Genomic DNA, 27,072 nt, shown 5'->3' with positions numbered 1-27,072 from the left:
GCAAAGAGGTTCTGGGTTGTGTTACCAAACTTGGAAGAAGGCCCATGTCGCTACAGGTTTAAATGGTATGTGTTGTGTTTTTGTGGCTCACATATGAAGAATACTTTCTGGAGCTTCAGTAATGTTGTTGAAAAGAATGGTTTTCATGCAGCTATGATAATATCTCCCCTTTTATCAGATAAGGGAGATAATACTACCCTATTGAATGTGTGGGTAGATATGAAAGCTCTAGCAGATGGTTTTGACCCAGCTGTGGTCACCTTAAGGGGATGTTGAGAAAAGGTGGTGGGTGGAAGGTGAAAGTATATTGTTGGGTTTATTAAGGGGAGAGTTTTCAATGGCAAATAGACCAAAAATTTATTTCTTCCCAGAAAGCAAGAAAGCAAAATAACAGCAATGATAAAAGCCACAATTGGGGAAGGAAGTCAAGCTACCAATGACACACACACAGAAGAGGAGTGAGAACTACAATCTGCTGGGTTTTTTTCCAGCTAAATGCATGTGTGTCCTACTAGTGGATTTCAGTATGTTCTAGGTATTAGAATACACAGCTGACTGTTACATTTCCTTTAAATCCTGAAAAAGCTAGAGAAAATGTCCAAGATGAAGACCACAGGGAAGATAAAAGACAAAAAAAACATAAAGTGGTCAGAGAAAAACGGGCCTGGGAAATCTCACCACATCTGCAGTCAATGTCAGCGAAGACAAAAACCTTTTTTCAATGGTCACTTAAGCCTAACTAGACATTCTGTGGACTTTCTACTCTCCTGTTCACTTAGTGCTCTGGGGTAGGCAAGGAAGGTAATGTTGGCATAGACAGAGCATGAGCTTTGGCATCAGTTAGGCCTAAATTAAAATTCTAGACCTAAGGGTTTAAATGACTCTGAATTTAGTTAAATTTCTTAAACTTAATTTGTTAATCCATAAATGGAATATACTAGCACATTAACACATTGGCATAAATAATATCTCTTTGATAGAATTACTGAGAGTATTACATAAAATCATATATGCTCATTCTCTAAAATAAATATCAGTACAAAGTAGGCACTCATTTAATTGTGATCATTACTTCCACCCTGGCTTCTTCTTGCTCTTAATTAGAATGCTGTTTGGAAATCCTATGCCTTTTTTGAACATTACGAATTCTTGGGGGTGCTGTGTCAAATAGGAATGCCTTGGCCAGCAAAAGTCATGTTCCATAAAACTTCAGGGTTTATATTATTTAATGCATCCATATTTTTGCCTCCCAAGAAACTGTAGTTAAAAAGTAAAAGGAAAGAACTAGAGGAGGCTGAGATTTTGGGTACATTTATTTGTCCTTCTAACCACATGATAATAATAGCTTCTAGTTTTTAATTTGTGCCAATGTACTAGCATCAAACTGAACAATTTGGTACAACAACCCCAAAGTGTAGGTACAATTGTTACTTCCACTTTACCTAAAAGGGACTGGGACTCAGAAAAGTTAGTTTTCCTAGGGATGTCTGACTTCAAATCCTGTTGTTTATAATATTGGTCTTATTACATAGCTTCTAATTTCTGACTTTTATTTTTAAAGGGTTATTATCATTTTATCTTTTACTATGTGTTGCTCAAATCCTTCTGGGAAGTGGGAATGATGTCAGTTATAAATAAACATTTCCAAGATAGACAAATTATTTGAAGCCCACAGATCAGAGCTGAAAAGAGTAACCTAGGCAAGTAATGAGCTGAACATGGACAATAATACACTTATCTGAAAATGCAACCCATAGGTACAGTTTACAGCCAAATGTTAATGTTCATGGTTCAATGCCATGACTGCATTATTTATGGAGAATAATATGGGACCTCTTTTTTGAGTCAAAATAGCTTGTAAGGTTCCTATAGGACATCAAGGAATGACATTTAAAATAAAGGTGAAATCTACTTTAAAAACTTGAAAAGTGAAATTAATATACCAAGTCAAGAAAGGTTGACACTATCTCAGATTCTGTCCCCAAATATGATAACATTTAGAAAAGCCATCTGCTTTATCTGTCTCTCTACCATGACTGATACCAAATGATGTAACTTCATTTATTCAGCTAAAGACCCTGATTCCTGCCAAAATGTATATAGTTGTGGAAGGACTAACAATATTCTCTCCATCACTGAGAACTTCATGATAATAATATTTCCTTCCTCAGAAGAGAGAGTTTAAGAGCAGAGGATCATGAGACACTGCATGCCTCAGGCAAGTACAGACAGGGGAGAACTACTTCTCAATTTGCCTAGAGTAATCTTAGGTATATCTTTAGCTGTTTGAGCTGACATTCTTCGGCCCTCATGTTCTCTAGCCCTTGAGCCTTCCAAAACAAAAAATAAGCCATCTGACAGCTATTATTTACTCAGCAATTATGTTGTACATAAACTTATATATAGGTAAGATGAAAAACACTGATTTAGTCTTTTTTTTCTTTTGTGATACTTCATTAGAATTTCTGAAGACTGACTAAAAAAGGCAATTTTGCTATCATGGCCATAGATGTTAATGCATCCAGTTGGTCTGCTACACCTGGTTCATAAACAAGGCCACTGAATGCCAACATAAACAGGCTTGAGTAAATTTGTTTAAAATTAGTTTTAAATGGATTTTCTGCAAAATAGGATTGCAGGGAAAAAAGGCAAAAGAAATATTTTAAAGAAGACAATTTAAAATGCATTAAAGGAATAAGTAATTGAAACATAGTTTCAGGAACTTTCATAAGTGACTGGTAGACCTGAGTGAGGGGGGAAAAGTTTATTGTTTTACATCACTAAGAAATAGTATGATTGTTTATTATAGCATTATTGAAACATGTACTGCTAGAACTCACAGCACAAAGTGATTATTAGAAGGGATTTATTAGTTGACAAGAGATTTCAATGGAAGTAGATATAGGCTCAGTAACTGATGAAATAAGTGAAGGAAATCAATGGCCCAGAATACAAGTGGGGGAGTGGCAGACTAACCAGTAAGTCTCTAAAGAGTCTCCACACTTAGACATGTGAGGGACACAGAGATTAGGAATGAGACTCAAAACAGTAAGAATTCAAATGAAAGTCATAGATACCTCCTTCATTCACAGGTGCGTACCAGGTGTCTACTCTCCACAGAGAAAGGAAGAGGAATAAGAAAGAAAAAGAAAATGGGATGAAAATAAAGAAAAGAAAAAATAAAAGGTAAAACCACAAATCTCTGTTTTCAATTGAATCAAAGGGAAGATATACTACTACAATTACTCTTAGTGATCCTGTGACCTGGTTCTCCAGGACCTTTACCTTAAAGATAGCCACAATGGCCAAAAACAATGATGAAAAATGGCTGTTTTGGGTGCCAAAACCTGTCATCAGATTGTTATGTTGGTGACTTCAGTTTGCCATGGGACAAATTTTTAAAGAAAAAATCAAACTGGGTAAAAGCTGCATACTTTTAGAAACACTGACAAACAAGTGAGCAAAATTTAACCAGAGACATTGAAATAAAGAACAAACTGACAGTAACTAGAGGGGAGGGGGATAAGAGGGGGAAGAATGGAAAGGGTCATCAAGGAATATGTATAAAGGACCATGGACAAAGCCAAATGGAAAGGACTGAGGGTGGGGTGGAGGAAAGGGGTAGAGGGAAATGGAGACAACTGTACTTGAAAAACAATAAAAAGGTAGAAAAAAACCCGAAATACTGACAAAATTCAATAGGTTAAACTATCTAAAAATAAACTTTAATGTAATAGAAAAAGCATTGAACAAATCCAACCAAAACTCAGGAAAATAAGTGAAGATAAAACTAAAATCAGAAGATTTCCAAACAAACCCCTCCCTGAAGTGACTGAGTATAAAAATTATGTTAAAAAATTTGTTTATATTAAAGGCCTCCCTCCTGATTCAACCCTTGATGCCACAAAAGCATGGTTAGAAGGTAGAGATCAAGTATTAAATATTCAGATAAGAACATCTGAATATTTAAGGGATCAATATTTGCTGTGTTTGATAGCACTGAATCTGCTAAAAATTTGTGGAGACCTCTAAGCAAAATAAAAGGACTCACCTCTGCTAATACTTTTCAAAGATTAGATTGCAAAAAGAGGAGAAAAAAAGAAAAAGAAGGAGGAGGAGAAGGAGAAAAATAGAAGCTAAGTTATAAGGTAGCCTGTCTAGGTGGTTCAGTTGGATGGAGTATTGTCCCATATGCTAAAGTTGTGGGTTCAGTACCTGGCCAGGGCACATACCTAGACTGCAGGTTTGAGCCCTAGTCAGGATGCATATGAGAGGTCATTTATTGATGTTTCTCTCACATCAATGTTTCTCTCTTTTTCTCTTTCTCTCCCCCTTCCTCTTGCTCTAAAATTAATAAAGACATATCCTTGAGTGAGGATTAAAAAATAAAATTTAAATTACAGGCTAAACAAGAGCAAGAAGAAAAATGAAAGCAGAAAATGCTGAAATAAAATCTCTAGAAGAAAAGATTGGTTGTTTGCTGAAATTTTCAGGGAACTTAAATGTTCATCCTTTCTTCAGATCATGGTGAAATAAAATGGATAGATTTTGTCACAGGAGTAAAAGGGAGAATAATTCTATACAAAGAAAAATCTATGAAAGCATTGGATAACAACAAAGATGCAAATAATGGTAACCTACAATTAAAGAATAGAAAAGTAACATGAGAAATACTAAATGGAGATGTGGAATAAGGAGCACTGAAAAAAATCATAGATGATCAACAAGAATCTTTAAACAAATGGAAGACAAAAGGTCATAGGCTTAAAGAATTAAGGACAGGGAAATAAAGCTACCCAGACTGGGTCTGCTGAAGTACAGTTTCAGGGCAAAAAAAAAAAAAAAGACCTAAATTTGATAGTGATGATGAATGTGATGAAAATGGTGCATCTGCATCAGTAGAAAGAGCAAGTGAAGAAATAGACAAAAGTGAATCTATATCAAAATAGCAGAAAACAGAAAATGAGACCAGAGACCAGTAGTTTAATAAACAAATTTTCTATTCATTTTCATTAGGTTTTCAGCTGCTTTTGTCTTTAGAGGCTTTTAAAAAGAAAACTGAATTAGATTCACCTTAATGTCCACCTGTAAGAAAGGAAAACTTTTTGTTTTTTAACTTGTCTTTTTTTGTTATCTCGATGAGAATTTATTCTTGATGTATAGTTCTATGTTATTTCACGTAGTTCCAATATCAAAGAAAGATTCTTGTACTATATTGCTTTTGTAATGTGAGAATGTATTAGTATAAATTAATAAAATATATACTATAAAGAGGAGCAAAAAAATTGAGTCTGGGTAAAAACAGGTCCAAAATTATGGGCATAGGTACCTGCAAGCAAAGCCTTCCACATTCTATATTAATGTATGAATGTTAACCCCAATATACTGCTGACTGCATGTCTACTCACCGTCAACTGAAGCTATACAGATGACATGATCCAAATATGCTCAATATCTTAAATCTTAAGGCAAACTTGAACATGGCAATTATTTTATTTAATTAAAAAATGACACTGGTAAAAGCTAGTATTATTGTGTTTTCAGTTTATAACTCCTCTTTTGATTCATTATGATATAAAACAGAAATGTATAAAACAATAATTATAAGTGAATGCTAAGGAGCACACAATGTAAATAGGTGAAATCTGTGACCATAACAACATAAAGGAGGTACAGAGCTGGATAGAAAAGGAATTTATTTACATATATTACTGATGATAGTAACTATAATTCCATTCCCATTGTAACCATTAATGAAATTAGTGCATTCTTTCTGTATTTTATACAGAAAATAAAATGAAAAGGGAATCAAAATTGTTCCCTAGGAAAAAAATAAAAAACAAGAGAATGCACTATTAGAGGAAATGAGGAGGAAAAAAAGATATAAGACCTATAAAAAACAAATGCCAAAATGACAGAAGTCCTGCATCATCAGTTTAAACCAATGGATCAAAAAAGAAATCACTGAGAAGATTAGAAAATACCTTGAGACAAATGAAAATGAAAACATATCATACCAAAACTTATGGGATATAGTGAAATAGTAAAAATTAATAGCAATAAACACCTACATTAAACTCACCAAGAGTTGAAAACATGGATTAAAAAAATAACTCAAAGGTTGATGGAGTCTCAGATCTGGACCCTGCTTGCCAGATCTGTGGCTCTGTGTGGGGTAGGCCCGGAGAAGGAACAATGACATCTGCCTGACTTTCTGTCTGGGAGAAAGCTGTCCCCCTGCTCTTGCTCTGATGCCACACACTTCAATTCCACCCGTTATACCACTGGTTCTCTTCAAGCTGCTGCCCTGTTGCTAGAGTGCAGAAGGAAGAGAGAGGAAGAGAGAGAGGGGGAGAAAGAAAAACATTGATGTGAGAGAGAAACATCAATGTGAGAGAGAATCATCATATGTGCCCCAACCAGGGATCTAACCTGCAATCTAGCCCACATTCCTTCTTCTAGTAGTTCATCATGAAAGCTCAAAATAAGTGGAACAAGACAGGACCTTTTTTGGAAATCTAAAGGGTAAAGTCAAAATTTATCTTAGTAGACAAGGGGAAAGAGAAAGGAGCTTTCTGGTTTCACGCCTTACATTTAAGTCTTCAACCGACTTTGGGAATTTATATATTTAAGATTTTGTTTATTTGAATCTGGAGGAAAGATGGCAACAAGGTAGGAGGGAGTGGATTCCATTTTCCCTTACACATGGGAGAAAAACCTAGCTGATCTATGGAGGAACAGAGTGAACAGCCAACAGTACCCCAGCATACTGAGATAGACCAAAAATTGTAGCTGACATTGAAAAACCAGATGGTTAGGAGAGTGCTTCAGGACAATAAGGTCCCTGGGACCAGAGCAGGGACCAAGGCGGCTGTAGCCCCAGACCCAGCACCCACCGGGGTCTACCACAGAGTTCTTGGGAGAAAGCTGGGTCAGTGGCTCCCTCCCTGGCCAAACAAGGTTTGAGCAGCACCAGGACAAACCTGGTTGCTTGAAGTCGCAGAGAGGGGAATAAGGACTAAATGGCAAACACATAGGGGCTGTGAGCATCCACAGTCTGTGGACGCCACCAGCGGGGAGAGCTGAGACTCAGGCCATGACAGGCCCTAACCCAGATAGTCCCCAGACTGGTTGGAGAATTGGTCTGTGTGAGAGGCCAGGCCTCTGTGCGGAGCAGCAAGATTGAGTAGGAGGAATTTCTCAAAAAGAAAAAGTGAAAAAGGAGACACTGTTTGGGGAATTCTCCTGTAGCAACCACTCCAGCCTCCTCCCGTCCCAGATGGGCAGGTCTCCTATGGTGCAGAAGGCCCTACATACATCCATTGCCCTGGGAAAAGAGCACACCTGAATCTCACAGGCCAGAGGCAGACTGGCCAAACTCACATGCCTGCAACCTAGGGAGACAGTGCTCTGAGGAAGGCCCTGAGACCACACCCAAAGCACTGGGGAGAGTGCTGGGCTAACCGTGGGGAGAGTGCATACTCCAGGATGACTGAGTGTGGATCAGTAAGGGAGAAAAGTGAAACCAAATGCCACTCAGCCTGCTGCAGCCAGAAAGACCAACAAAACCAGTTTGGCCAGTTTGAAATCACCAGCAAGAGGCTTTTTTTTTAAAGTAATTCTTTATTTTTTTAATTTTTATTAATTTTTATCTTTCAATTCCTTTTTCCTCTTTTTCCTTCTTTCTTGTTTTATTCCTTCTTCCTTCTTTTCCAATTTTATCTCTTCTTCCTTCCTTCTTCTACTTTTTTTAAAAATTTCCACAAGTGAGAAATAAAACAAACAAACTTGGAACTGTGAAACACCAGAGTTGGACCCAACAAGGGGGTCATCCCAACAGCTGAGACAGTGAGACAAATTTCACTTTGCTATTACAGAGAATCTGCAAGTCATTGTATATTTGTATTATTATTTTTTCATTATGCTTACATCTTTTATTTCAATAGTATTTTTGTATTCCTTTCTTTCGGTTTAGTTGTCTTTGCTTGGCTGGTTAAATTGTATCATAGGACAGGTTTCCCCTGCTATCTCTTTCATAGTGTATTGCTAATTTACTGTTTTTCACTTTACTTGTGTTCCACTACCACACTACTCAAGGTCCTATATTCCCTGTTCTTCTTATCCACATCACATACATTCTGTCATATGATTGTTGCTCAATTACTATTGTAAATAATAGCTGTTCTATACAATTGTAAATACTATACAACACCCCCCCATATCTTAGCCTACTTTACAGTTTCCTGAACTCTATTACTGTAGTGATTAACTCTATTCTCTCACACACTATACCTGTTTACTAACCTTTACTCTCACTTTACCTCAGATTCTGACCTTCCACAACCTCACTGCTTTCTAGATCCAAATCAAAATCCTTCCCTCCCCAAAAAGAGTCTTATTTTCTTTCCATCCTTTCTAAAAATGGGCTAGATGGGTGGAATATCATGGTTAACACCATACATATCCAAAGGATCTCCTATCTCTTCTCTACAGACTGCTACTGTAAATATCATAGAATACACTCTTGCTGTCTTAAACTATTCTCCCTTCCCCCTCCAACTGATCACAAAAATGGAGTAGGTGGAATCTGTGAACACCAGGATACCCACTGGAAGAGGAAACCCAACAACAAAGGAACCACCAACAGATAACAGCAGAAGAAGGTGAAGGAGTGAGTAGAAGCCACACTAACCTCAATCCAGGACCTATCTGAAAATACAACTAAATAGTGGAGAAGTTCTCCAGAACAAACAACTGAACAAAACCAAGACAGAATCCTCAAAACCTTGTACACATGGAAAAACCAGCTTCAACACAACCTGTCCACACCAGCAAAACAAAATACAACAGGTGCTAGACAGAGTGACCCTCAGTTAACCATCTGGTGGGAAGGACCCACCAAAGACTCAAAAACAATCAAAACCCAAACACAGACACGGAGCCAACTTACATGACAGCCCAAGACCAGTGGGCTCAGGAGATGAAGGAGATGGCACACTGAATCTCACAGGTATTCTACCACAGAACTTCACACCTCAATCTTAGGCAGCCAGAACAGATCAATTTAAGAAGCTGAGGATAACAATAAGAGTCTCACAAACAATGGAAAGACAAAGAAACAATCCCCAAATGAAAGGAAAGCAGAAAGCCACACAAAAATGCAAAATGAAATAGAGGCAAGTCAACTAGCAGATAGTGAGTTCAAAGCAATGGTTATCAGGAAGCTGAATAAATTCACAGTGAATTATCAGAAACTACAAGGAAACTACAATGAACTCACTGCAAACTATATCAACATGAAAAAGGAAATAGAAGCTATCAAAAAGGGCCAAGAGACGGAAGGTGGCGGCTTTACTCTAGGCAGCGTTTTTCTCGGCTTCTGTGAAGAGGGGGGAAACTCGCGGATTGGTGGAGAAACAGAGCAAGTGGACTAGGTTACCGAATCACTTTTGAAAGCAGGACATCAAAAATTATTGCACTCACTGAAAAACCAGACAGTAAGGAGACTGCTTCAGGACAAAAGGGGCCCAGGGATCAGCGCGGGGTCTAGGGGTGTGCAGACCCCAGGCCCTCCCGGTGCTCTGGGGTCTGCCCCAGGGCTCCCAGGAAAGGGAAGTCGCTGCTCCCTCCCCCAAATATGGGGGGTGAGCAACTCCAGGGGAGAACATGTTGCTAGAAGGAACAGATTGGCCAGTTGGACTGGGAAAAAATCACCCAGGGACTTTGAACACCCGCCCAGAGACCTGGGAGAAGTGAGGGCCTCTAGCTGACAGGACCGGGGGCAGCCTGGAAGAGCGCCAACACCCCTAACCCGGTGGAAGTGCAGATCAGTGGAGAGCACAGAGCCGGGCCGCCTGAATAGTGTGCTGCGATCCCGGGAGGGATGTGGCGCTTGGTGTGTTCCTACAGTAGTGGCTCAGAAATTTCCAGCCAGCCCGACTAGAGGAGCCGGGAAAGGCGCCAACACCTGGTCGGAGTGCGGTTTGGAAAGGGCTTGGCTCGCCCACTGTTGGGAAGACTGACTCTTGCGCATTTTGAACCCGGAAGGGTCGCGGCGAGGCGCTTAGGGCAATCCTAGACCCTGAATCTCAAAAGTTTGGGGGAGGGGAGCACACTTTTACGATTCCCAGGGAGGGGCCAGTGAATCCCAAAATGTCGCAGGTGCCTCCTGAGATCATAGAGCTGGAACCCTGCAGGACCCCGGAGTCCAGAAGAACGTGGAAGTGAGATCCAGAGAGCCACTGTGTTCAGGAGTACCCAGGGTACCTGACAGACTTGCTGAGATCTGGTTGGGAGAGAGAGAAGCATTTCAAAGGTTCCTCAGCCAGCTGAAGCCAGCAAGATCAGAAAAACCGGTCTAGCGAGTTAGAAACCAACAAGAGGTTTTTGTTTGTTTGTTTGTTTGGTTGGTTTTTGGTTTTTTTGTTTGGTTTTTGTGGCTGTTGTTGGTTGATTGATTTTATCTTGTGTTTTATGTGACATTTTATTTTTCAATTCTTATTATTTTTACCTCGCAATCCCTTATGATTCTCTTCCATCCTAATATTATTCTTTCCACTCCAAATTTATCTCTTCTGCACTCCATCTTCTGCTTTTCTTTCCTTTTTTTTAATCTTGCAAGTTACTGTAAATTTGTATTATCTTTTTCTCACTTTTCTGACATTTTTTATTTTAATAATATTTTGGTATTCTTTTTCTTTCTGTATAATCTTCTTTGCTGGGCTGGTTATACTGTCATTTGATAGGTTCCCCCTGGTATCTCAGTCACAAGGTGTTGAGAAGTTACTATCCTTCATCTGTGTTCCATTAATACACCTCTCAAGGTTCTATACTCTTTACTCTTGTTATCTAGACCTCATCGATTATGCCACAAAACTATCACTTTACTATTACTGCTAGTAAGACCTAGTCTATACAATTGTAAATGCTTCTCAATACCCCTACCTGATCTCAGCCCACTTTGCAATTTTCTGAACTATACTATTGTGCCGGATGTCTCTATTCTTTTACTCACTACTCCTATATACTAATCTTTAGTCCAACCCTACCTTAGAATCTGACCTCCCACAGCCTCACAGCTTTCTAGATCCAACTAACAATCCTCTTGTCCCCAATAAGAGTCTTACCTTCTTTCCATCCTTTCTAAAACATGGATAGTGGGGTGGAGGATCACGGTTAACACTATAAAGAGTCAAAGGATAACCCATCTCTTCTCTACTGGCTGCTAATGTAAATATCATAGTATACTGTCTTGCTGTTTTAAACCATTTCACCTTACTCCTCCAACTGATCACAAAAAAGAGTAGGGGGAAGCTGTGAACACCAGGATACACAAAAGAGATTGCACCACTGAATCTCACAAATATTCTACCACAGAAGTTCACACCATAATTGCAGGGAATCAGAGCAGATCAAATTAACAAACAAGAAGAAAAAAGAAGAAATCCACGAACAATGAGAAAACAAAGAAACAACCTCCAATTGAAGGGAAACAAGTAAGCCTCAGGAAAAATGCTAAATTAAATAGAGGCAACTCAACTATCAGATATTGAGTTCAAAACAATGATTACCAGGAAGTTCAATGAACTCACAATGAGCTACCAGAAACTAGAGGGAAGTTACAATGATCTCACTGCAAACTATATAAACATGAAAAAGGAAATAGAAACTCTCAACAAGGGCCAAGAGGAAATGAAGAATGCCATATCTGAACCGAGGAACACAGTAGAAGGAATGAAAAGCAGGACTGATGAAGAAGAAGATTGGATTAGCAAGTTGGAGGACAAAGTATAAAACAACACCCAGAAAGACCAAGAAAAGGAAAAGACGCTCAGGAAGAATGAACAGGGTTTAAGAGAAATGCAAGACAATATGAAATATAATAATATCTGTATAATAGGGATACCAGAAGGAGAAGAAGAAGAGCAAGGGATAGAAAACCTATTTGAAAAAGTAATGAAGGAGAACTTCCCTAATTTCATGAGAAAAAGTCACACAAATCCAGGAAACACAGAGAGTCCCAAACAAGAGGAACCCAAAGAGGCCCACGCCAAGGCACATCATAATTAAAATGACAAAATTCAAGACAAAGAGAGAATCTTAAAGGCAGCAAGGGAGAAACAGGAAGTAACATACAAGGGAGCCCCAATAAGGCTAACAGCTGACTTCTCAATGGAAACACTTCAAGCCAGAAGAGAATGGCAAGAAATACTCCAGGTAATGAGAACCAGAGGTCAGCAACCAAGGCTACTATATCCAGCAATGCTCTCGATCAAGATAGAAGGCCAAATAAGAAGTTTCCCAGACAAAAGAAGTCTAAAAGAATACACCTCGACCAAACCACCTCTGCAAGTGATTCTAAAAGGACTGCTTTAAAGAAGGGAGGGAAGAGAGAGAGAGAGAGAGAGAGGGAGAGAGAGAGAGGAACACATGTACATAAAAGACAATGAATAAGTACCTATCAATAATAACCTTAAACGTAAATGGATTAAATGCTCCAATCAAAAGACATAGAATAGCTGAATCGATAAGAAAAAATGACCCACATATCTGCTGTCTACAAGAGACCCACCTCAGGATAAAAGACCTACACAGGCTGAAAGTGAAGGGCTGGAAACAAATCTTCAAAGCAAATGGACAGGAAAAAAAAGCCAGGGTAGCAATACTCATATCAGACAAAATAGACTTCCAAAAAAGGTCCATAAAGAGAGACCCAGAAGGTCACTTCATAATACTCAAGGGAAGAATCCATCAAGAAGACATAAATATTATAAATATATATGCACCCAACATAGGAGCACCCAAATACATAAAGAAAATCTTAGAGGATTTCAAGAAATATATGGACAGCAACACAATTATAGTAGGAGATTTTAACACTCCACTATCAAAAATGGACAGATCTTCTAAACAAAATATGAACAAAGATATTGTGGCATTGAACAATACCCTTGATGAAATGGACTTTACTGATATACACAGAGCCCTCCAACCAAAAGAAGCTAAATATACATTCTTTTAAAGTGTACATGGAACATTCTCAAAGATAGGCCACATGATAGGACACAAAACGAGCCTCAAGAATTTCAAGAAAATTGAAATCATATCAAACATTTTCACAGAGCACAAGGGACTGAAGCTAGAACCAACCCCAAGGAAAAAAACCAAAACGCTCAAAATCATGGAGATTAAATAGCATGCTATTAAACAATGAATGGGTCAAGAATGATATTAGGGAAGAAAACAAAAGGTTTCTGGAAACAAATGAAAATGAACTCACAACAACCCAAAACTTATGGGACACAGCCAAGGCAGTCCTGATAGGGAAGTTCATAGCAATACAGGCCCACCTAAAAAGATTAGAAACATTCCACCCAAACAACCTAACCATACGTCTACAAGAACTCAAGGAACAACAACAAAGGCAGCCCAGATCAAGTAGAAGGAAGGAAATAACCAAGATCAGAGCAGAATTAAATGACATAGAGACTAAAAGCACAATTCTAAGGATCAATGAATCCAAGAGCTGGTTCTTTGAAAAGATAAACAAAATCGACAAGCCTTTAAGCAGACTCATCAAGAAAAAAAGAGAGAAGGCCCAAATAAACACAATCAGAAATGAAAGAGGAGAGATTACAACAGATAACACAGAAATACAAAGGATTGTAGGAAATTACTACAAAGGGCTGTATGCCAAGAAATTTGAAAACCTGGGTGAAATGGACAACTTTCTAGAAAAACATAATCTTCCAAAACTCAATAAAAAAGAACCAGAAAGCCTGAAAAGACCAATAACGACAAAAGAAATTGAAGCAGTAATCAAAAGACTCCCAACACACAAAAGCCCAGGACCAGATGGTTTCACAGGAGAATTCTACAAAGCATTTAAGGAAGAGCTAACCCCTATCCTTCACAGACTATTCAAAAAAATCCAAAAATATGGGAGTCTCCCAAACTCTTTTTATGAGGCCAACATCATCCTAATTCCAAAACCAGACAAAGACACAACAAAGAAAGAAAACTTCAGGCCAATATCACTGATGAACATTGACGCTAAAATCCTCAACAAAATACTGGCAAACCACATCCAGCAATACATTAAAAAGATCATACACCATGACCAAGTGGGATTCATTCCAGGGATGCAAGGATGGTTCAATATTCGCAAGTCAGTAAATGCAAAACATCACATAAACAAAACAAAGACAAACACCACATGATTATACCAATAGATGCAGAAAAAGCATTTGATAAGGTACAGCACCCATTCATGATAAAAACACTCAGCAAAGTGGGAATAGAGGGAGCATTCCTCAACATAATAAAGACGATACATGAGAAACCTACAGCCAACATCATACTCAATGGGCAAAAATTAAAATCTTTTCCACTAAGATCAGGAACAAGACAAGGTTGTCCACTTTCACCACTTCTATTCAATATAGTACTGGAAGTTTTAGCCACAGCAATCAGACAAGAAAAAGAAGTAAAAGGCATCCAAATTGGAAAGGGGGAAACAAAACTGTCAGTGTTTGTAGATGACATGATAGTATACATAGAAAATCCTATAGACTCCACCAAAAAACTGCTTGACCTAATAAATGAATTTGGCAAAACAGCGGGATACAAAGTCAATATCCAGAAATCAAAGGCATTTCTGTACACCTACAACGAAACAGCAGAAGCAGAAATCAAGAAAAAAATCCCATTTGAAATAGCAAAAAGAAAAAGAAAATATCTAGGAATAAACCTAACCAAAGAGGTAAAAGACCTGTATTGAGAAAACTATACAACACTGAAGAAAGAAATCAAGGAAGACACAAACAAATGGAAACATATACCGTGTTCATGGATTGGAAGAATTAATATCATCAAAATGTCCATACTACCAAAAGCAATTTACACATTCAATACAATTCCTATTAAAGTACCATTGGCATATTTCACAGACATAGAACAAACACTTCAAAAATTTATATGGAATTATAAACGACCCCGAATAGCTGCTGCAATTTTGAGAAAGAAGATTAAAGTAGGAGGGATCACAATACCTGACACTAAACTATACTACCAGGCCACTGTAATCAAAACAGCCTCATACTGGCATAAAAACAGGCTCATAGACCAATGGAACAGAACAGAGAGCACAGAAATAAACCCAAGTCTCTATGGTCAATTAATATTTGACAAAGTAGGCAGCAACATAAAATGGAGTAAAAATAGCCTCTTCAACAAATGCTGTTGGGAGAACTGGACAGCCACATGCAAAAAAATGAAACTTGCGCACCAACTTACACCATATACAAAAATAAATTCAAGGTGGATAAAAGACTTAAATATAAAACGTGACACCATTAAAGTCCTAGAGGAGAACGTAGGTAGGAAAATCTCAGATATTTAACAAATAAACTTTTTTACTGACTTGTCCCCTAGAGCAAGGGACATAAAGGAAAGAATAAACAAATGGGACCTCATCAAAATTAAAAGCTTTTGCACAGCTAAAGAAAACAGTACCAAAATTAAAAGAGAACCAACTGTATGGGAAAACATATTTGCCAATGATACCTCAGACAAGGGTTTAATCTCCAAAATATATAAAGAACTTACACGACTCCACTCTAAGAAGACAAGGAACCCAATTAAAAAATGGGCAAAGGACTTGAACAGACACTTCTCCAAGGAGGACATACAGAAAATCCAAAGACACATGAAACGATGTTCAATATCGCTAGCTATCAGAGAGATGCAAATTAAAACCACAATGAGATACCACTTCACACCAGACAGAATGGCCATCATAAACAAAGCAACAAACAACAAGTATTGGAGAGGTTGTGGAGAAAAGGGGACCCTAGTGCACTGCTGGTGGGACTGTAGACTGGTACAACCACTATGGAAAGCAGTATGGAACTTCCTCAGAAAACTAAAAATGGATCTGCCTTTTGACCCTGCAATTCCACTGCTGGTAGTCTATCCTAAGAATACTAAAACACCAATTCAAAAGAACCTATGCATCCAAATGTTCATAGAAGCGCAATTTACAATAGCTAGATGTTAGAAGCAACCAAGATGTCCATCAGTAAATGAATGGATCAAAAAACTATGGTACATTTACACAATGGAATTCTATGCAGCAGAAAGAAAGAAGGAGCTCCTACCCTTTGCAACAGCATGGATGGAGCTGGAAAACATTATGCTTAGTGAAACAAGCCAAGCAGTGAAAGACAAATACCATATGATCTCACCTTTAACAGGAACCTAAATAACAAAACAAAGAAACAAGCAAAATATAACCAAAGACACTGAAATAGAGGCCAGGCTGACAGTGCCCACAGAAGAGATTAGAGGGAATTTAAGGGGACAGTGGGAAGGGTTCACAGGAACAAACTTAAAGAACACATGGTCATAAACTAAGGGGAGGGTGGTAATGGAAGAGAAGTGAGGAGGGGTGGGAGGGGGGACTGGATTGGGAGTAAAAAGGAGAAAACTGGATTTGAACAGTGATTAAAATAATAAAAAATAAAAAAATGTTAAAAAGGGCCAAGAGAAAATGAAAAGTACAATTTCTTAACTGAAGAACACAGTAGATGAAATCAAAAGCAGGACTCATAAGGCAGAAGATTGAATCAGTGAGCTGGATGACAAGGTAGAAAAAAATACCCAGAATGAGTAAGACAAGGAAAAGAGGCTCAGAAAGAATTAAGAGGGGTTAAGGGAAATGTAGGACAACATGAAAGGTAATAATACCCATATAACAGGGATACCAGAAGGAGAAGAGAGCAAGAATAGAAAACCTAGTTGAAAAAGTAGTGATGGAAAACTTCCCTAATTTAATGAGAGAAAAAGTCACACAAATCCAGGAAACACAGAGTCCCAATGAAGAGGAACCCAAAGAGGCCCTCTTCAAGACACGTCATAGTTAAAATGGAAAAATTCCAAGACAAAGAGAGAATCTTAAAGGCAGCAAGGGAAAAACAGGAAGTAACATACAAGGGAGCCTTGATAAGGTTAGCGGCTGACTTCTCAATGAATACACTCCAAGCCAGAAGAGAATGGCAAGAAATATTCCAAGTAATGAGAATCAGAGACCTGCAACCAAGGCTACTTTACCCAGCAAGGTTCTCAATCAAGATAAAAGGCCACAATAAGGAGCTTCCCAGACAAAAGAGTCTAAAAGAATACACCTCCACCAAACCAGCTACGCAAGAGATGCTGAAGGGACTGTGTTAAGGAAAGGAAGGAAAGAAAGAGAGGAACACAGGTACGAAAATGGAAATGAATAAATATCTATCAATAATAAACTTAAATGTAAATGGATTAAATGCTCAACCAAAAGACATAGAATAGCTGAATGGATAAGAAAGCATTACCCACACATATGCTGCCTACAAGAGACCCACCTCAGGACAAAAGACCTACACAAACTGAAAGGGAAGGGCTGGCAACAAATTTTCCAATCAGACAGGAAAAAGGAGCTTGGTTAGCAACACTTTATCAGCCAAAATAGACTTCAAAAACAGGGCCATAAAGATAGACCTAGAAGGTTACTCAAGGAAAGAATTCACCAAGAAGACGTAAACATTGTAAATATATATGCACCCAACATAGGAGCACCCAAATACATAAAGAAAATCTTAGAGGATTTCAAGAAATATATGGACAGCAACACAATTATAGTAGGAGATTTTAACACCCCACTGTCAAAAATGGACAGATCTTCCAAACAAAATATCAACAATGATATTGTAGCATTGAACAATGCCCTCGATGAAATGGACTTAACTGATATATACAGGACCCTCCATCCCAAAGAAGCTAAATACACATTCTTTTCAAATGTACATTGAACATTTTCAAAGATAGACCACATGATAGGACACAAAACAAGCCTCGACAAATAAAAGAAAATTTATATCATATCAAGCATTTTCTCCAACCACTAGGGACTGAAACTAGAAAGGAACCCCAAGGGAAAAACACAAAACACAAAATCATGGAGATTGAATAGCATGGTATTAAACAATGAATGAGTCAAGAATGGAATTATGCAAGAAATCAAGTAGTTTCTGGAAACAAACAAAAACGAACTCACCACATTCCAAAACTTATGGGACACTGTGAAGGCTGTCCTAAGAAGGAAGTTCATAGTGATAAAGGCCTACCAAAAAACATAGAAACATTTCAAACAAACAACCTAACCCTATGCCTACAAGAACTCAAGAAACAACAACAAAGACAGCCCGGAGCAACTAGAAGGAAGGAAATAACCAAGATCAGAGCAGAAATGAATGATATAGAGACTAAAAGCACAATTCTAAGGATCAGTGAATCCAGAGCTGGGTCTTTGAAAATATGAACAAAATCAACAAGTTTTTCAGCGGGCTCATCAAGAAAAAAAGAGAGAGGACCAAAATAAACACAACCAGAAATGAAAAAGGAGAGATTACAACTGATACCACAGAAATACAAAGGATTGTAAGAAATTAGTACAAAGAACTGTATACCAACAAATTTGAAAACCTAGGTGAAATGGACAAATTTCTACAAAAATATAATCTTTCAAAACTCAATGAAAAAGAAGCAGAAAGCCTGAGTGGACTAATAACACCTGATGAAATTGAAGCTGTAATAAAAAAAACTCCTGACACACAAAAGCTCTGGAACAGAAGGTTTCACAGGAGAATTATACAAAGCATTTAAGGAAAAGATAGTCCCTATCCTTCACAGACTATTCCAAAAAATCCAAAATGATGGACATCTCCCAAACTCTTTTTATGAAGCCAGCATCACCTTAATACCAAAACCAGACAAAGACACAACAAAGAAAGAAAACTTCAGGCCAATATCGCTGGTGAACATAGATGCTAAAATCCTCAACAAAATATTGGCAAACAACATCCAAGTGCATTAACAAGATCATACACCATGACAAAGTGGGATTCATCCCAGAAATGCAAGTATGGTTCAATATTCACAAATCAATAAGTGTAATACATCACATAAACAAAGCAAAGACAAAAATCACACGATTGATTCAATAGATGCAGAAAAAGCATTTGATAAGGTACAACACCCATTTATGATAAAAACACTCAGCAAACTGGGAATAGGGGGAGCATTCTTTAACATAATGAAGTCCATACACAAGAGACATACAGCCAACATCATACCCAATGGGAAATAACTAAAAACTTTCCCACTGAGATCAGGAACAAGACAAGGCTGTCCACTTTCACCACTTCTATTCAACATAGTATTGGAAGATTTGGTCACAGCGATCAGACAAGAAAAGGAAATAAAAGTCTTCCAGATCAGAAAGGAGGAAACAAAACTGATGTTGTTTGCAGATGACATGATAGTGTACATAGAAAATCCTACAGACTCCACAAAAAAACTGCTTGACTTAATAGATGAATTTGGCAAAACAGCAGGATACAAAGTCAATATCCAGAAATCAAAGGCATTTTGGTATACCAACAATGAAACAGAAGAAGAAGAAATCAAGAAAAAATTCCATTTGATAGAGCAAAAAGAAAAATAAAATACCTAGGAATAAACCTAACCAAAGAGGTAAAAGACCTGTACTCAGAAAACCATGCAGTGCTGAAGAAAGAAATTAAGGAAGACACAAACAAATGGAAACATATACCGTGTTCATGGATTGGAAGAATTAATATCATCAAAATATCCATCCTACCCAAAGCAATTCATAGATTCAATGCAATACCTACTAAAGAACCATTGGCATGTTTCACAGGCATAGAACAAACACTTCAAAATTTTATATGGAACCATAAACAACGCCGAAGAGCTGCTCCAATTTTGAGAAAGAAGAGTAAAATAGGAGTGATCACAATACCTGATACTAAACTGTATTACAAGGCCACTGTATTCAAAACAGCCAGGTACTGGCATAAAAACAGACACATAGACCAATGGAACAGATTTCTCTCCAGCCCAGAAATAAATCCAAATCTATAGTCAATTAATTTTTGACAAAGGGGGCAGCAGCATAAAATGCAGTAGAAATAGCTTCTTCAACAAATGGTGTTTGCAGCTACATGCAAAAAACTGAAACTCGAGCACCAACTTACACCATACACAAAAATAAATTCAATGTGGATAAAAGATTTAAATATAAGCTCTGATACCCTTAAAGTCCTAGAGGAGAACATAGGAAGAAAAATCTCAGATATTTCACAAAGCAACATTTTCACTGATATGTCCCCTAGAATAAGGGACATAAAGGAAAGGATAAACAAATGGGATCTCATCAAAATAAAAAAGTTTCTGCATGGCTAAAGAAAACAGTATTAAAATAAAAAGAACAAACCATATGGTAAAACATATTTGTCAATGATACCTCAGACAAGGGCTTGATCTCCAAAATATATAAAGAACTCACACAACTCCACTCTAAGAAGACAAGCAACACAATTAAAAAACGGGCAAAGCACTTGAGCAGACACTTCTCTAAGGAGAACATACAGAGGATCCAGAGACACATGAAAATATGCTCAGTATCACTAGCTATCAGAGATGCAAATTAAAACCACAATGAGATACTTCACACCAGTCAGAATGGCCCTCATAAACAAAGCAACACACAACAAATGTTGGAGAGTTTTGTGGAGAAAAGGGAACCCTAGTGCTCTGTTGGTAGGATTGCAGACTGGTACAACCACTGTGGAAAACAGTATGGAATTTTCTCAGAAAACTAAAAATTGATCTGCCTTCTGACCTAGCAATTTCATTGCTAAGATTATATCCTAAGAACCCTGAGACACCAATCCAAAAGAACCTATGCACCCCAATGTTCAAAGCTGCACCATTTATAATAGCCAAGTATTGGAAGCAACCTAGGTGCCCATCAGTAAATGAATGTATTAAAAAACTGTGATACATTTACACAATGGAATTCTTTGCAGCAGAAAGAAAGAAGGAGCTCCTACCCTTTGTGACAGCATGGATGGAACTGGAAAGCATTATGGTAAGTAAAATAAACCAGGCCAGGCAGTGAAAGACAAATGCCATATGATCTCACCTTTAACAGGAACCTAATCAACAAAACAAACAAGCAAGCAAAATATAACCAATTACACTGAAATAGAGAATGGGCTGACAGCAACCAGAGGGGAGAGGCAAGGGAATTTCAGGGGAAAAGGGGAAGGGTTTGCAGGAAAAAGTATAAAGGACACATGGACAAAAACAAGGGTTGGGTAGAAATGGGAGGAAGGTGGGGAGGGCTGAAGGGGTGGGCTGGGATGGGAATAAAAGACAGAAAACTGTACTTGAACAACAATTAAAATAAAAGTGAAAAAAATAACTCAACTACATGCTACTTACCAGAGTTTTTTAGAACCAAAGACACAAATAGCTTGAAAGTAAAAGGATAGAAAAAATATCCCATGCAAATAGTATGCAAAAGAGATCTGGCATGGCTGTTTAAATATTACATAGAATAGATTTTAAGTTAAAGACGAAGAGGGACATTATATATTAATAAAAGTGTCAATTCATCAAAACTATATAACAATTTACATTTATCTATATACCAAAGTAAACAACTCCAAAATACATGAAACAAAATTTGAACAAATTAAAGGGAAAATTAAACAATTCTATAATAATAGATTGAGATTTTAATACATTCCAGTGTCAATAATGGATATAACATATAGAAAATAGATCAATTAGGAACAGGAGAACTTGAACAACAATATAAACCAACCAACAGGTCTTAGCATCCATATACAGAACGCTGACTATAGCAACAGAACACACATTCTTCTCAAGTGCACATGGAATACCCCCTAGAATATTCTTTATTATGCCTTTAACCAATGAATTCAAAAACACTGAAATAACTTTTGTATCTTCTCTAATCACAATGGAGTAAAGCTAGAAATAAATAACAGATGGAAAACTGGAAAATTACAAATAATAAAAACATTTTTAAAAACACTCTCTTAAACAACCAAATAGTAAAAAACTAAATCACTAAGTAATTAGAAAACACCTTGAGACAAATGAAAATGAAAACACACCTTACTAAAACATATAGGATGTAGTAAAAGCATTAATCAGAGAAAATTCATAGCTATAAACACCTATATTTAAGAAAGAAGAAAGATAAATTAACAATCTAACTTTACTTCTTAAGGAACTAGGAAAAGAAGAACAAAATAAACCTAAAGCTAGGAGAAGGAAGGAAATAACAAAGATTAGAATAGGAGTAAACAAAATATAACATAAAGAAACAGAGAGAATCAAGGAAATTAAAAGTGGGTTCTTTTAAAAGATCAACAAAATTGACAAACCTTTAGCTAGACTAAGAAAAATGCAAGAAAATGAAAATAACAAATCCAAAGAAAGTGGAAACATTACTGACCTTACAGAAATTAAAATGATTATAAGAAAACACTATGAACAATTACAGGTCAACAAATTGAAATAATCTAGATGGAATTCCTAAAAACACACAAATTACCAAAACTCACTCAAGAAATAGACAATCTCATCAGATTTAGAAATCTATTTAAGGCACAAAAAAGAATCAATCCTTTTTCCACACACATATTGAATAACCACTCTTAAGAAACCACAAGGGAAGTAAAGTCTGAGGTTGGCAGTTAGAAACAGGGATACATAAACACCACATTGTGAACTGGACATCAGGAGGTAATGGAATCAGATCCATGAGGTCTTGGTCACATATGACCAGCCAGCTCCAGATGCTGAACCCATCATCTTTGGTCTGTGTATGGATCTGTTACTGATGTTCCTTCCATCAGGTGTCCTCATCTAGTGTCCTCTGAAGATACTCCAAAAATTATCTCAGCACCTTCTGGAGAAAGCATAAACTACACATCCAATCCACCCAATGACAAGATTTATTGTCATTTCAGTCTTCTTCTGAAATACATGTCTAATGGGTTCCTTCTCTCCCCATCTTCACTGCCAACCACCACCACCACCACCACCACCACAAAATATTATTTATGTCTGCAATAGTTCAGAAGCCTCCTAAGTACTACCATTTATTCATCCATCCCCACACTATCTCCAGCTCAGTCTCTACTCATTACACAGAGTAATCTTTTTTAAATGAATAAAATTCAATTATGTCATTCTCTTGCTTGACACCTTTTCTCTTATAGCCAAAATAATCCAGAGTTTTTCACACAACTTACAAGCCCTGTGTGGTCTGGCAATCTCATTTATTGCCCTTCTCCTTCTTTCTGTGATGTTCCATGTATGCTGCTCCTCCTTTCATTGCTGTTCACCCCAGAATTTTCACAATCTTCACATATGCTCTCCCATTCATCTGAATGTCCATCTTTCCCATAAGCCCCCACCTCTGTCCTTACCTGGTTGAGTCTTTCAGGTCCCAGGTGGAAAGGGCACTTAGAAGTGTTTTTCAAACTTTCTCCTTACTATCCTAAGTATCCTACTGTCCAGTGTCCTGCTTTTCCTTAGTAACATTTAGTACAATTATAACCAAATTATATATAAATATTTATTTAATTTATCTCTCTCCCACTCGACTGTACACTCTGTGAATAAGGATAGGGATTTGAGGGAATTGCAGGCTACTGTTTCTTCATTCCTTAATACAGGATTTGGCACATAGTAGATGCTTCCTAGATAGTTGTTGCATGAATAAACAGAAGAGTAAAAATTATTTTTCTCCTCTCTAAGAAAGTCTTTTATTTGTAGCTGAATATTTACTACTTTTGCAAGTAAGTATTTTATTTTACATTTAAGCTGCTTAAGAAATCTTAATTAGTACAAATAAAGGCATGTAGCATGATGCATAAAAGTAGAAAACTCATTTAAATGGAAGAAAAATCCTTTAAAATAGGATTTTTAAAATTCTTTGCACCAGTGAATCTGCTCTAATTACAGCTTAACAGAGAATATAGCAGGTAATTCTGATGCAACTATTTTTAATAAAGAACTTATTTAAAAAATTTAAACCCCTAGTAACAATATTTCTGAACTTTGGAACACAACCACATCATTAACACAAGACTAAATCAAAACCCATAATAATATGAGGTGTGATCTTCAATATTTCAAGGATCTAGCTATATATCATTCTGGTAAATCAGTCTCACAATTCTATACATGTAAAGCAAAGTGGAAAGTTTCCATAACAAAAGTATGGAACCAAAAGTATGTAAACATTGCAGCTGCCTAGTCCTTCCATGGTGCATTTTTTTTCTGGTTCAGTCACACTACAGCTATACATTAGCCCTAAGCTAGAATTTAACAAGTCTTTGCAGCAATAATCTCTCAGAGGAGCAATATTGAGTGTGTGGGCAAACAGCCAGATCAACTCCAGGGCTGAGCATAAGTTTACTGTGTCATCCATGACCTCTGTAGCAGCTGTTCTTTAATCACATTACATTATAGTGAGGTCTGAGAGTCACCCTAAAGTCATGAAGTAGGAGTTACAGATCCTAGTTTCTCTGTATGTAAAAGGACAAAACAAAACAAAACAAAACCCACACTTTAGGAGATTAAAGTGTCTTGTCCAAAGTCTTACAATGCCAAATCCCAGTCAGGAATTAGGACTTTTCCAGCTTACTCACTAATTAAATGACTATGCAATGAATGCCTAGTATTGCCAGTTATGGGTCCAAGTTCTTAGGATACATCAGTTTTGTTTTGTTTTATTTTGTTTTGTTTTGTTTTGTTTTGTTTTGTTTTTTAAGACAATGGTGTCTGCTTTCATGGAGTTTACATTCTAGTAGAAAAATATACAGGCTGTAATTTTAAATAGGATGGTCAAGCTAGTACTCTTTGAGAAGGAAACGTTTGAGTAAAGATTTGAAAGATGTGTGGCAATTAGCCATATGAATAATTCTGGGATACACAGCCAAAAAGACAGAAAAGCCAATACAGAACTGAAAGGTACTAATCCAGACATAAATAATTTTTTTTTGTGGTGAGTGTAGAGTGGGGATTATGGGCAGTGAAGATAATGATAAAAGAACCCATTAAACACATAGTTTAGAAATAAAACTGATTTGTCTCATTGATTAATTAAATGGTTGTGTTATGCTTTCTACAGAAGGTGTTGAGATAATTTTTGGAGCATCTCAAAAGACACTGGATAAGGACACTTGATGGAACATTAATAACAAGTCTATCCCCAGACTGATGTAGAGCAGGTTTGGTGGCTGAGACAAAGAACAAGGAAGCCATTGCAACTAGAGTAGAGTGAGGGCAGGAGATATCCATAACAGAGACCAGAAGGGGAATAGAGGTAAGATTCTGGATCCATGTGGGTCACTGGAAGGACAGGCTTTTGCTGTGAGGGAGATGAGGAGCCAGTAGGGAGTTTTCAAAGAGGAAAAACATTATTTCCTCTTGGTTTTAAAACAAGGCTACTAGATTGATAGCAATCTGTCCAGAATAAAAATAGAACAGGAAAGCTAGTATGTTATTGTAGTCATCTAGGCTTGAGATGATGGTGGCTTGAACGGAAGTTTTAGCAATGGAAGTAGTGAGAAGTGACTAGAACCTGAATGTGTTGTAGAGACAAAACTAACAGAATATGCTGAGGGATTGGGTACATATTGTAAAAGAAGAAGAAGAATTAGAGAAAGCCCTCAAGTTTTTGTCATGAGCAACTTGGAAGCATGCTATTGCCAAGCACTATAGGTATAAAACTACATGGACAGATATGGAGAGGAGAAACACAGGGTTGGTTCCAAACAAGTGGAGTGCAAGCTTTTCACCTAGGAGGGGATGTTGAGAAGGCTGTTGGCTGTACAAGTCTGGATGTAAACAGGCATTCATTGGCTGAGATATGACCCCCTGGTATGGAGCTTATCCCAGCTTGAGGTACCTCCTACAGACAGCATGGACTTCTCCAGAATGAAATACATTGTGGTGACATTAAATTCTCAGTACACACCTGTTGTCTCCAAATATTCATGAGTCTCATCTCCAACGAAAATAACCAATTATCTTGCATTTTACATAAGGGAATTCTGTCAAGGGTCTTCTCTGACTTCATATGGTAGGAACCCTATTACAGAATATCAGACGCAGTGTGAGATGAAACTTTATAAACTGATTTTGGTACCATTATATATAGTACCATTTCTCCAATATACACAGTAAATTTAATCATTTTTGTGCATTATCAGAGGGATAATTTTGTGTTTTATATCCTTACTGGAGGCTTTTCTAAAAGCCTGGGGAAAATCACAAGTAACTGATTGATCCAAAAGATCAATCACTTTTTGCCCAAACTTTTGAGGGAAAATAAAAATGTGCATTATGCAAGGGTTTAATGAACACATACCATGGGCATAATAATCCTGTGCACACAAAAACATGGTGTGGCATTATACACAACAAAGCCACACTCAATGCATCTAGATAACCTTGTGTTTGGTTAACAAAGAATCGATGGCTGTGGAATTATCATATTTTAAAACTTTTCCTCTATATGTGACACATGCATCCCAATGTGTCAGCATAGTCTGTGTTGAAAACATTTCAATGAATGACAAGTTGATTGACCCCAATTTGAAAATCATAGTGTATAAAAACATAATTTTGGGGGTGGCCAACATTATGACAGATTCTATATTCCACTCATACATGAAACTAATTTGAATTATTTAGAGAATTGAAAGCATCTGTGGAGGCTTTCAGCAAAGAAAATTGACCAGATATGGGTGGGAGGAAAATATAAACTTGAATTAAAAACTGTCAGACAACTAATTGTCAGCCAGATATAGTTTGAGTGAATATGGTGGAGTAAGAGATTGATTAATAATCATTGTTTTTACAACCAAATGAACAGCATGATAAGCCATATTTTGCCATGTATAATGTACACTTTTTGCCCAAACTTTTGAGGGAAAATAAAAATGTGCATTATGCAAGGGTTTAATGAACACATACCATGGGCATAATAATCCTGTGCACACAAAAACATGGTGTGGCATTATACACAACAAAATTTGCTAAATGAAAAGAACATCAGCCTTCCACATGGAGAACCCTAGTGCAAATCCCAGCTTTGTCACTTACTGTGAAATGTCAAAT

The 27,072-nt window shown here is 37.3% G+C and overlaps 1 pseudogene; it reads left to right on the top strand.

The window, feature by feature from the left end:
• Positions 1-3,324: 3,324 nt before the first annotated feature.
• Positions 3,325-5,061, top strand: LOC114508416 (annotated as a pseudogene).
• The last annotated feature ends 22,011 nt before the right edge of the window (positions 5,062-27,072 follow it).

Source organism: Phyllostomus discolor, chromosome 11, assembly GCF_004126475.2.
Source record: "Phyllostomus discolor isolate MPI-MPIP mPhyDis1 chromosome 11, mPhyDis1.pri.v3, whole genome shotgun sequence".
Classification (NCBI taxonomy): domain Eukaryota; kingdom Metazoa; phylum Chordata; class Mammalia; order Chiroptera; family Phyllostomidae; genus Phyllostomus; species Phyllostomus discolor.
The sequence above is the reverse complement of the archived record's forward strand: the minus strand, read 5'-3'. Positions and strand labels throughout refer to the sequence as shown.